The sequence below is a fragment of the Triturus cristatus genome, chromosome 11 (genome assembly GCF_964204655.1).
Source record: "Triturus cristatus chromosome 11, aTriCri1.1, whole genome shotgun sequence".
Lineage (NCBI taxonomy): Eukaryota > Metazoa > Chordata > Amphibia > Caudata > Salamandridae > Triturus > Triturus cristatus.
In genome coordinates, this window is record NC_140594.1 from 583,231,795 (window position 1) to 583,245,224 (window position 13,430).

General features: G+C 48.4%; 1 protein-coding gene across 1 annotated transcript in view; it reads right to left on the reverse strand.

Annotated features, from left to right (window-relative positions):
- The window catches only part of DMTN (dematin actin binding protein), a 335,689-nt gene that overhangs the window by 219,492 nt on the left and 102,767 nt on the right, over positions 1-13,430 (reverse strand). The gene's annotated exons all lie outside the window — the stretch shown is intronic.

The following is a 13,430-nucleotide window of genomic DNA, read 5'->3' on the forward strand; positions in this document are numbered from 1 at the left end:
TGGTGGAAAACAACACAGAGGTGTGTGGCACTCGGCAGCCACTGGTGGGTGTAACACAGCATTGGGCTCAGCCAGGAGCACGCTGTGACTCTCAAGTGAGGCTCGTCTCCTTTCCAGAGAGTAAAATAAAAAGTATTACACATCCGGCGGTGGATGTGTGTTTTATTAACCGTGAGGGGGGTTTCTTGCATAGTTTGGTCGAATTTTTGTCGAATCCCCTTTGAATGGCTTGGTGTGCGTGTGTATTAAATGTGCCCGTCAATAGCTACCCATGTTTGTATAAATAAACGACAAGGGTGTCTACTTGGAGAGTACCCACCGGTGGGGGCGCCAGGATTAGGCACGGTAGGGCGTCAGACACGTCAGAGCTTCACTAGCGGTGTAAATACATTCCACGTGGATTCATTGTATGCATAGTCGCCTTTTAATGAATATCACGCAAATCGTCATGGTGATAGGTACATACGGTTTGTCCAGCATGTCCTAGGTGTTTCTATACATATATTTTAATAAAAAATAATAAAAAACAAAGGCAGGCCCCGGGGGATGGGGTCCCCAGGGCCATAAGTGGCCTGAGGAGAGGGGCAACGCAGCTCCTAAAGATGTTTTTTAAAAGAGACCATGACCCGGGGGTTTCAACAAAAAAATGAGGGTGCAGGACCTGGGGGCTGGGGTCCCCAGGGCCAATAAATTAGAAAAAGAAGGGGGGCCACACAGCCCTCCTTCTTAAAAAAAATTAAATAAATAAAAGACCGGCATCGCGCCGGAGGCCACTCCCCCTCCTTACAGCACTCTGCAAACGAGCCCCCTGGCCAGTTGTAAGTTGGGGAATTAATTCCCCTTCAATACTGAGGGTCCCTGAGGGCCAACTAGCCCAACAGGTATCTCCAGTATGCGCCAGGGAACTGCGTTGCAGACAGGTGTTCTGAGGCCATGCCCCTTTTTACACCTCTATGCAACGCAGCTCTGTGGCGCTTACTGGAGGTACCTAGTGTGCTAGTTTGACCCTAGGGACCCTTAGGATTCAAGGGGACTTAATCACTCAACTTAGAACGGCCACAGGGCGCGTTTACACAGTGGTGAAGGGAGGGGACGGGGCCTAAGGTGACGTGTGCAAACACGCCCTGTGGCGCGTTTTCAGTGGGGGAAATAATTCCCTTTCAATCCTGAGAGACCCTGGGGGCCAACTAGCCCACCAGGTGCTTCCAGTAAGCGCCACTGCTCTACGTTGCAGAGAGGTGGTGCAGGCCGTGCCCCTTTTTACACCTCTCTGCAATGGCGCTTACTGGACGAACCTAGTGGGCTATTTTGCCCCTAGGGACTCTCAGGATTCAAGGGGACTTAATCTCCCAACTTAAAAACGGCCACAGGGCATGTTTACACAGTGGAGAAGGGAGGGGACGGGGCCTGAGGGGACATGTGCAAACACTCCCTATGGCGCGTTTTAAGTTGGGGAAATAATTCCCCTTCAATCCTGAGGGCCCCTGGGGGCTAACTAGCCCACCAGGTGCTTCCAGTAAGCGCCACTGAGCTGCGTTGCAGAGAGGTGGTCCAGGCCGTGCCACTTTTTACACCTCTCTGCAATGCAGCTCTGTGGCGCTTGCTGGAGGTACCTAGTGGGCTAGTTGGACCCTAGTGACCCTCAGGATTCAAATGAACTTAATCTCCCAACTTAAAACGGCCACAGGGCGTATTTACACATTGAGGAAGGGAGGGGACGGGGCCTGAGGTGACGTGTGCAAACACGCCCTGTGGCGCGTTTTAAGAGGTAGTTTTAATCCCCTGCCCTATTATATACTAGGGGCTTACATAGGAGGTCATGCTAATCACAGGGGGAACCCAACGCATAGTGTTCCCTAGTGTATGTAGGTGTTTCCACTGTATTCTGAGTGTCTTTTAACATAGCACTGGCTCTAGGACTGTTTAGTGAGACTCAGTTACCACCAGTATCCGTCTGAAAAAGTTGAGGGTACAGGATGATTTTGCAACAAGGCTTCTTTCTATTCTTCTGTTTGTTCTTTGTGCACGTTATCCTTCTTCCTGCACTTTTCTTCATCTTTGAGGACTTCTGTTGCTTCTTTCTGCATTTCTTTCTTTTTCTTTCTGTGCGTTTTTTCTTCTTTATTCACATGTCCTATCTCTGTAGGCATAGTGAGAAATTAGCATTTAAAAAACCTTTAAAATTCACTGAAAAAACCATAGATTTCAGGCACGTTATAGTTAGGAATTAGCATTTAAAAAACCTTAGAAATTCACTGAAAAAAACATAGGTTTCAGGGGCGTTATAGTTAGCTGGACTTTTCACTCGTACAAAAGCATTGAAATTCCCCCATTATAGTTAGTTCAGCTAACTATAACTCGCGCGCCCGCAATGCACTGCTGATGACGTCACATATTACATCACTCATGACATGGTCAGTGACATCACTCATGACATCACTGATAACATCTCAAATGACATCACTGATGACTTCACTGTTGACATCATCCTTTTGATAGAGTGGCAGACCTCCTCTCCCCCTAATTTAACCTTTGATACACACATTCAAAAGTAGAAACTCGAATTTTCAAAACAATGGACATACCAATACCAGTTACAACAACCTATTCAGTAATTCTAAGATCCACATACACATCCACTCATTCACAGCCAGTCCTATACAGTCACTCATACATGTACTCACTCATCATATGTACTCATACACCTATACATCCTGTTACACAACGCCACTCATCCATAGAGTTACTCACACACAAAGTCACTCATGCTAATAAAGAATCAAACATCCATTTACTTGCATATGCAGTTATACACACACACCACCACACTTACTTCTACAGAAAATCACTTATAGAAACACATACTTATTCATACAGGAACTCTTTCAATCTCTCACTCTCACATATACTCACTTATATACACCAATAGTCACATATACTAGTTTAAAACATATGTAGTTACTCATAAAGACACTATTGAGACAGGCATTCACTCACTAACACACCCATGCACACACTCATCCACCCATACAGTCCTGCACACATGCTGTCTTCAACACATACAAACAGTGAGTCACTCATTCATGTACCTATGCACTACATAATACCCCCACCGAACCATACAGACACTCAGACACTCATACTGATACTGAAAAAACCAACTAATAACCTATATAGACACTCATGTAGCTACTCACCAACCCATGCAGCCACTTATACACAAAGTGAGAGACTGATACAGATATTTACATATTTAAACATTACTCACTAAGCCATGTATACACTTAATCAGTCAGTGTCAGGACTAGGGCGGTGCGCGGTCTAGGACCTGCCTCACCTCCCTCAGGTATTGCTCTAATTGACCATCGTTGGCCTATGCCCTTTTGTGCTAAGAGATGTTGTGGGCGTGCGCATGGTGCTGTGTCACGAACTCGCTGGTGGTCATGGTGTCATTATCATGTGTAATGTGTACAGTGGACAAAAGGTTATTTGCCTTTTCATGCATATGATTGCTAATTGTGGTAATAGTTGTTTCGTAGTTTGCCTTGTTTGTGTTATGCTTGTTTGTTTCTTTTTTCCTTTGCAGGTGCTGTCTAGGAAGGAGGTTTCTAGCCAGAGACTCCATTTCCCATGTTATCCTGGGAGGATGAACAGACGTTCTTGTAGGAGAGTAGGGTCTGCTATCCTATGGTCACCCCAAATGTTTGCTTTTGCTTGACTGGTTTTATGACTTAGTGTGGCTGTGGGCCTGATAATCAGACCCACAGCCCTGCTGCTCTATCCCTAAATTAATGCCAATGCACACTAGGTGCACTACCAATTGGAACTGATTCACCTTATTGGACCCTGTAACAGTGTACCCCAGGTACCCAGGGCATAGGTGTATCCAAGGCCTACCAGGGGCTGCAGCATGTATTATGCCACCCCTGGCCTGGCCTCACTATTTGACACAACTGGCTGATCACTCAGCGGGGGTAAGTTGGTGTAATCACCTCTTACTTAGATTTAGTATATCTATATCTAACATATATGGACACATGGTAACCTATCAGCCACTCCTATGGCAGGCCTTCACAATCCTGGAGGCTGAGTGCTTGGTTTCATGTGAGATGGTGCTCTGGCATGAGCTGAGCCTGTCTGCAGCTTTCGGAACAACGTCCTTTAGCTGTTTCATGGTATTGCCATACCCTATACTCTTAAGTGCATTATGTACCTCGCGGTCAAATGCTAACTTTGGTTTGGCTTTATCAAAACATGTCGAGTAAGGTGTCATACGATTTGGAATACTACCCGCTCGCCAGTTCTGGCGACGGGGGTAGCATTCCACCCTTCTAGAGGGACACGACATGTACCCGACCTGAAACCCGGGTAAAGTTAGACAGAGCCTCAGCATCACAAAATGGATGCTGCCACCACAGACACAAGTCTGCCCTCCTGCTGCTGGGAGTCCTTCCAGCTTGGGAGGTGTGGACAAAGGGTTTCCTGTCAGGGGAGGTGCTTGCACCACCCCAGACAGGATTTTGTGTAGTGGGTTAGGGAGGGCTGAATAGTTTGAGACATGCCTGGGGCACACAAGGTGTCCCTGTGCATATGCCAGTTCAAACCGGAACTGGGGCTCTCCAGCCCCAGTCCTGGCGCGAAACTGGACAAAGGAAAGGGGGTGTAACCACCCCCCTTCCTGGTCCCACCCAGAGGAGGGACCTAGCAGGTAATCCGGCCCCTAGATTTGGAATAAGAGTAGGAGCTGTGTCCCAAGACTTCAGATCATCCTGAAACTCGACTTTAATAAGAAGAACTACTGGACTTCGACGTTCTGCTGCACAGAAGACTGAAGAGAATCACCCTTGTGGCCAAGGAGTGACCACCCTGTGAATACAGGCACCATCCAGCAACTCAACGACTGCTTTGCCGCCGCCTCCCGCCGGAGACCGAGCCCAGAGCCCGACAAGACCCAGACATCTCTGAGCCAGATCCACAGTCTCTGCAAAGAAGAGACCCGTGGAGGCACCGAGAGACGTGGGACCGGCCATCTTGGAACGTCCATGACAAGCTGACTGCGCAGCACCTGAGGCATCCTTAACGTTGTGCTTTGGGCCCTGAGAAGCCCCAACACTGAGCAGCATTTGCACCAAAGACCAGCCCTCCAGCATCCACGAGATCTGCATGGGGCCCTTTTGCTTTTTGCCACTCGACGCATCATCCTGGTTACTGGTCCGTTGGCTAGTGGCCATCTTGGCGATGAAATCTACAAACAACACCACTGGTCTGGTTGCTCCAGTCTGGCCCTTGCTCCTGTGAAAAGGAGCAGCCCCTCTGACCTTGCTGGTTAGAGCACCAAGCTTTCATTGATTCCTGCGTGGCTTGCATTAGCCAAGGCCTGTTTGCTCCAATCAAGAAGCCGACACCGCCATCAGCTAGAGCCTTTGTGGGACAGCTCGTGAGTGACTCCTGGACGTCGTCGATCCCTTCACTTCCACGTGGCTGCGGAGACAAGCTTCCTTCCTTCACCTGTTGGCACCCGACATCGCCTGGTTCCTTCCTGGTTCCACGCTGGTCACTGGCTAGTGACTTTGAACATTGTCCCCTCTGCTTACAGGTCGTCTACTCTTCAGATCCACCCTTGGATCCACCCAAACTCTTCCTGCCTGGCCGCCTGCAGCATCTTCATCCTCAGGCTCCATAGACCTGCACGACGAAACCCGACGCACTTTGACCCCTATGCACCCGCTTCCTGTGGGTGAGGTAACGCTGGCACTCCGGTGCTCCTGGGTAGAGAAACATCTCTAGTGTCTAGGTTTCAAGTTGTTAGGTTCTGGTCCATCCAGAAGACTCCTTTTTCTTTAACTTTGTGACTTTTATGCACCCATTGAAATCAATAGGTGCACGCGTGTAACTTTTCACACTGCACACGCATCCTGTGGGCCTCCTGGTCACTAACTACAGTTAGCTCCTTGTCGTCCCAGTGATTCCCAAGGCCCTAGGCATTCCTTCCTTTCTATTTGCGGTTCTTATACCACTATTTTAGTATATGGTTTAGCTGGCCACCAGGTCCCATCCATAATTGTGCAACTTTTGTATATTTAAACACTGCCTTGTTTTAACAAATGTGCTTCTGTGCTCATAAAGAGTATAGGGGATACTTTTAGTAAAAAAATACATATATATTTTGAATATATATCTGTGTGGTATCCTTTCATTTGGTATTCAAGGAGGTTACATATGGTGAAACAGCTGGCTTCACATGCCCTCAAGAGTTTAGCCTGCAGACTGCACTGTCCACGCTACCACTAGGATAGCTGGTCTATCCAGGTTGACTTCAACCACCACCATAAGGGTTGTTTGGCATGGTACAAGGTGATCACTAGAATTAGTGAGCAGCATATACCAGGCCAACTTCTCACATTGGTGAGCAGCGGTTGGGATTTGAGCTTGCTGTGTTTTACCAATTGTAATCTTTGAAAATATCATTTGAAAGATCATACAAGTACCTTTAGGTACATATAAAAACAAGACTAGTATACATAAGTTCTACTGAACTTAGTTGTTGTAGAGCAAAGGGAGTAGCACACCCTGACTACAACTAACTAGAAAAGGTACAGTAGGAAAACACCAGTGTAGGTAGATTGCAACACATCCACCTCACTAAGAGAATGGCTGGAGCAGCAGGAGCCACTGGGCTCCCAGTTGTTGAGAGTGACCCTCAAAAGGCACCATCCAAATATTCTATGTTAAACTATCAGGAGTTAAGACAGCTGTGTAACACCAGATGTCTTAAGCAGGGTCAAAACCTTACTATAGCCCAACTCCTAGAGCTATTAGATTACTCTGATACTCTAAGTCCCCCTGACACAGTCCCTACAGGGTCTGGAGATGGAGGTCACCCATCTGAGTGAAACTGTTGATTGGCTTCGGCAGTTCCAGAGGGTGGGCGTGTCACGGGCAGCAGTAGCTTCTGCACGTCCCGCCTCCAGTCGATAGGCGGGCTGCCATGACGTCGGCACGGGCACACTGATGATGATTCAATTGCTGGGTGACTGTCAGTCTCACTGAGCCGGAGGCCGGGCTGAAGGCTGTCAGAAAGATCCGTCTGAACGGTTTCGGTGCTGGTAAGTACTCCTTCCCAAGGGGGTTCAGACTTGAGGTTCTCAATGCAGGTTGTGTTGAGCCATTCGCCGTCGCGAGCAACCTGACCAGCACCACCCGTTGCCCACTCTTTTCCTCTGTTTCAAGCATAGTGATTCCAGATTGACCCCGCCACGCTACCGTTGCCACACAGTGACTCTTTCCGTATAGGACTCGGCATGGCTTCCGCCTAAAATGCTTCTCTTCTGCTTTTGTACAATGCCTAACCCGGGCCTCCATGCCCACTAAGGGCGGTACTGCTGGTTTTCGTAATCAACATGTGTGAGTCGTGGCTCGGCTGCCACGGATACGCTTTGGTAGTATAGGGCAGACGGGCTAAAGCAGAAATTGTCGGACTTTAGTCCGTTACCTATAGAAAGACATTGGAAACCGAGGTTTCCCCATCACCTTTTGTTGATCAGAGTCTTTTCATTTGCTAAGGTACTTAAACGCTTCGTATCAGACCTACCTGCTGCCCTGTTGACTCACCCGCCGTGAGGGGAACGGCTAGTCCTGCGGGGATATCCTTTTGCCATCGCCCTGCTTGCGGACGCCTCCGCTATCGCCGTGAGGGGAACGGCGCACCGGAACTTCATTTCCCGGCACCACTGGCGAGCGGCGCTCGCGGTGACGACACCTGGCAGCGCCGGACCACTACATAGGCCGCCAGGTGTCACCGCAGCGCGGGACGCTTCGGATCAGACCTACCTGCTGCCCTGTTGACTCACCCGCCGTGAGGGGAACGGCTAGTCCTGCGGGGATATCCTTTTGCCATTGCCCTGCTTGCGGACGCCTCCGCTATCGCCGTGAGGGGAACGGCGCACCGGAACTTCATTTCCCGGCACCACTGGCGAGCGGCGCTCGCGGTGACGACACCTGGCAGCGCCGGACCACTACATAGGCCGCCAGGTGTCACCGCAGCGCGGGACGCTTCGTATCAGACCTACCTGCTGCCCTGTTGACTCACCCGCCGTGAGGGGAACGGCTAGTCCTGCGGGGATATCCTTTTGCCATCGCCCTGCTTGCGGACGCCTCCGCTATCGCCGTGAGGGTAACGGCGCACCGGAACTTCATTTCCCGGCACCACTGGCGAGCGGCGCTCGCGGTGACGACACCTGGCAGCACCGGACCACTACATAGGCTGCCAGGTGTCACCGCAGCGCGGGACGCGCGCGGGCCGCGCCCGGGCGAAGCCCGGGCCAAGGGCGGGCCCGTCCTTGCCCGTCAGGGACCGTCAGAGGCCGGGCAGGGCCACCCCACTGACACCCCCGCAGCTGGTAATAGCAGCAACCAAGGTACTGTGTCACAAGCCTGATACGCATTTCAAATCCCCGATTCATCTTATGTGTTTGAATCGATTGACATTCTGAACTATAAGATTATCAGCATCTCCCCTCACAGCTCTGTGTTATTTAACATCCAAGGGAAGCACTGTAATAACTTGCGCGATTGTGTGTCTTTTACACTTTGTCTGTAACCATGAAACGAAATGGTAAAAATCCTAGCCTATCTACTTCACAGCCAACAACTAGGCAACAGACTACAACTGCGCAACCCCTCCCAAGCCTGACAGCTATTGATAAAATGCTGCAGCAGACAATTGGAGCGGTGGCTTCGGCCATAGAAAACACAGAGCGGCGTTTATCAATTACTCCTGCAATTCCCCCCCTTCCCAAATAGTGGAGGATGTGTCAATTGCCACAACTAACGCCCTTGATCTTAATTCCTCTTTTATTTGTTCCTTCGCTGACCTACCCTGTGCACAGCCCACTACCAGCGATACGCACGCCTTCCAGGTTCCCAACTCCCCACCCCACCTTCCTCCTAACAAGGCTTCTGTGACTCGTATTGTAGTCAAGAAACCTAGGGTCGGGAAGAATAAAACACTAAGGAAAAACAAGCCTCCAATTAATTCCTCTGTATCGATTGATACGCCTTCTACTTTGTCCCCCACGCAGGCTCCTCTGTGGGCCACTCACATGATTTTAGATCTCCAGGCCCATATTGAACATCTACTTGGCTCCCATTTTAAATCCCTCCTGTCTAGACTGGACTGATTGGTTTCTACCATCAACAATGCCGGCTTTGGTAAAACCAAGCCGACCATAGACTCCACAAATTTTCCCCCCTGTCCTGCTCTTACCGACGATAACGTCTCCGCCGCCACTGAAACCTTTTCTGCCCCCCCTCAAACAGCTGGCATGATTGTTCCCGCTACAACTATTTCTTTGACTAGGGCCACAGACCCAGAAAGTTTCAGAACACAGAGGGAGGTTACCAATGTGGGGGAAAAATGTTCAGACAATCAAGCAAGAGAGTATAGAAACACTTCTACTGAGGGACTTAACACCACATTACCCTGCATTGATTTGCCACCTGAATCTCTCCCATATGTTGTTGTGCTTGCTGGTGTTCCCCCCTACCTAAAGGGAAGAACGAGGATTTTCCGGAACTAAAAAACAAATGTATGCACTGGTTCAACTTAAACAGCCCCCTCCCTTATAACATCTCTGGAGAAATTTTGGGTGTTCGGAGATTAGATTGGATTGGGCCTACTCCTAAGTCCATCATAGGAAATTGTGTCATTGTCAATTTTAGACATCCACTTGCTGTAAATTATATCTGCAGCAGGACACCCCTTAGACCTAATACTCAAATCATCCCATTGCATCTGTCATATTTCTATCCAGCCCCACAGCACAGAGTAGGGCAGATCAGGGGTGCAAGTTGGGCGGGGGGCCAAAATAAATTGTATGCTAGACCAGTAGAAGAAACCCAGAATATGCCCTTGTTGTCACTTTTTGCTCAAAAAAATAGATTCAGTGTGTTGGAGGAGGTGGACTGACCAGTCGTGATCTTGAGCCCTGCACTCCAACCTGACAAAGTTATGGGCACCCAATTAGCTGTAGAAAAGGATAGATGTGTGAGTGGTACCCTAGAATCTCCTTTAGTATCTTCTCCCCTGAGCACAGGATCGGAAACAAAACAAATCACCCACGAAGATTTGGTTGTTCCCCCCGATGATTTTCTGTGTGATGTTCATCTTGTGGGCACCATAATAGCAACCAACCCTCAAACAACTGAAGTCTGCACAGATCCTACGGCTGGCGACCTAGTAAATAGGAACAGAGCACTAGGTGGGGGAATAAAAATATTGTCCTGGAATGTGGCAGGGATAAAAAACAAGTTATTTAACTTGGAATGGAGTAATTTTGTAGGTACTCATGACATCTGCCTCATGCAAGAAACCTGGGCCACGGAGGAAAATTCGAGGATTGGTTATGCCACTTTTGACATTTTGGCAACCACAAGTGGTAGAGGGAGACCTTCGGGTGGTCTTTCAATTTGGGTGGGGACACATTTGGGAGCTCAGGCAACCGTGATTCCAACTAGCTCCCTGGACGTTCAATGTGTCCTCTTAACCCTAAAAGACAAACCATCGGTTGCTTTAATAAATGTCTATTCTAGACCAGTCAAGAATGGCCAAGAATCTGGTGTTATAGACGCTTTAAAGCATTTTATATTGTCTCTAGACCCCCCACCGCAACTAATAGTAGGAGGCGACTTTAACTGCCAATTTGAACCCCTCGAGTCTCCTGACACGGGTGAGCCGGACGAAGAAGACCAGTTCTGGCACATTTGTGAACCACAGATCTCTCCTGTCAGAGCCTGGACTCCCCTCGTCCTTCAAATTAAATCCTTATCTCTTGCACTGTCCCTAAGGGCCTGTAATGGGAGATTGAAACCCGATTGCCCAGGCCTTCCCACGTTCAACAGACCAGGCCAAAACTCTAATATCGATTATATATTAATGGAAGCAAGACATTGGGGTAACTTATTAGAGTTTGAAATCCACCTTTGACAAGATAGTGACCATAATGCCCTTGTTCTAACTTTGAAACCGGGCAGTTTTGGTCTAACAAACCCTCCTCCCAATTTAAATAGCCCAATACCCCCAGTACTCCTTTCTAACAATAGGAGGAGGATAAAATGGCCCTACTTTCTGAAATCCCCTGCCAAACTTGCGGAAATATATCAGATAGCTTTGCCATCTCTTTCCGCAATGGGGGATGTAAGTATAGATAACTTGAGTGATCCAACTAAGATCCATATTCACCTAGTTAATAACTTGAGGGGCCTATTTAACCCTGTGGGAAACAAACAACACCAGTCCAGGTCACACCCCTGGTATAAGGAACCCTGCAGAAAAGCAAAAAAGGACTTGCTTGCGGCAATTAAAGGCAATGACAGGGCCAACATAAAGAAACTTTGTTTAGATTATAAGAAGGCTATTGCCAGGGGGAAGAGGGACTGGGAGGAGCAAAGATGGGAGGATCTAAGACTAACTCTCACATGTAGAGACCCTAAGGCGTTTTGGACCACTGTGAACTCGGACGAGAATGGGGCAGCTCCACCCCTCTTTGTAAATATAGCTCCACAAGTCTGGGAATCCCATTTTTGGGAACTGTATGGGGATTCGGACGACCTTCTTTCTATTGATATATCTCTTGAGTCTAGTCTGACGAGTGGAATTGATTCTAGTATATCTAATATTGAGACTCGCCCTCCCTCCTCTATTTTAGCACCTTCACACGTGTGCCAGCCGCATCCATCTTCGATGGGTGCAGCCACTCCTGTGTCAGAACTCCCTGTGGCCATCACTCTCAAAGAAGTAGAAACCGCAATAATTAGGCTCCTTTCTAACAAAGCACCTGGCCTAGATAAAATTCCACCGGACTTATTCCGCTCCCAACCAAAAATTTGGGCCCCGTATTTGGTGGTATTATTCAATTCCATTCTGATGGGGGCTGCCTTGCCAGATACTTGGTTGGGCGCGGAGATAGTTCCCATATTTAAGAAAGGCTGCCCATTAAAGCCGGCTAATTATAGACCAATTAGCCTTATTGACACCACCCAGAAATTAATGGGCAGGATTATCTTGGATAGAATCCAGGGATGGATGGACGACAACAACATTTTGACTACACTACAGGCAGGGTTTAGATCTGGGATTTCAACCATAGACCAGATCTTCCGGCTTCAGGTTCTATATTGGAAAACGGTGAGAGTAGAGGGTGGCAGCCTCTACCTCATCTTTGTAGACCTGCGCGCTGCCTTCGATCTTGTCCCAAGAGAAAAACTATGGAAAGTCCTGGCAGAAATGGGTCTCCCACCCTACCTGTTGAATATTTTAATTAGATTTCATAGCGGTAACTACGCCCAGGTTAGGTGCGGGAGACATGGCGACCTATCTTCACGCTTTCCCGTTAGGAAGGGAGTGCGCCAAGGGTGTGTCTTGGCTCCAACGTTGTTCAGCCTATACATCAATGGTCTTGTTACTCACCTGGCTGATGTAGCTAATAATGACGCCCCCAGATTGGCTACTGGTAGAGTGCCCGCTCTGATGTTTGCCGATGACACTCTGTTGATATCTAAAACATCATCGGGCATCCAGCGTATCTTGGACGGTTTCCTGGCATTTTGTACTTCCAGAGGCTTGGAGATTAACCTAGAGAAGACTAAATTCATGATCTTCAATCCTCCCAAACAGACTCGTCCAAATCCCAACCTAAATGGCTCCCCCCTTGAGAGAGTCAGGACTTTTGTGTATCTTGGAATTACATTGACCGAGAATTTTGATTGGGGACCTCAAATCGCAAAATCATGGTTGAGGCTGTCTCAAATAGCAGGGGGCCTTTGCAAGGTCCAGCGAGCCTCGGTATATAAACCAGCAGCTCCGGTAGTTCAAATATACCGATTACAAGCTAGAACAGCTTCGTTGTACGGGGCCGAATTATGGGGCCATAAAAACATCGCCAAATTAACCCTGGTTGAGCAGGGCTTTATGAGAAGACTTGTGAGCCTCCCTGTAAGCACACCGCTCATTCCCCTACGCCTCGACCTGGGGCTAGAACCAATTGAAGACTTGGCAATTCTCCGACCCTTACTCTACTGGAAAAGGCTCTGGACGGTGCATGAACTGGCACCTTTTAGAGAGGAATTCTTAGAGGTTTGGACACTAATTAAAAGCAAGAACATTCTATGGTTATCCCATATTAAGGCTCTTAGCATAAAGATCGGCAGGACCGATCTCTGGGAATTACCGGAGGTAGCCTGCAAAAGGATTTCCAAACCTGATTTAAGAGGCCATATAAGGGAGCTGAGATTAGCTACTTTACATGGTTCAAGCTCCTTGGGGAAACTCACTAATGAGTTTCTCCTAGTAAAATTAGAAACAAGAGCAGAGGCCTTCCTCGATGTAATGTATCCGTCTCTTGCTAGGAAGCTTTATTTGCAGTTGAGGCATG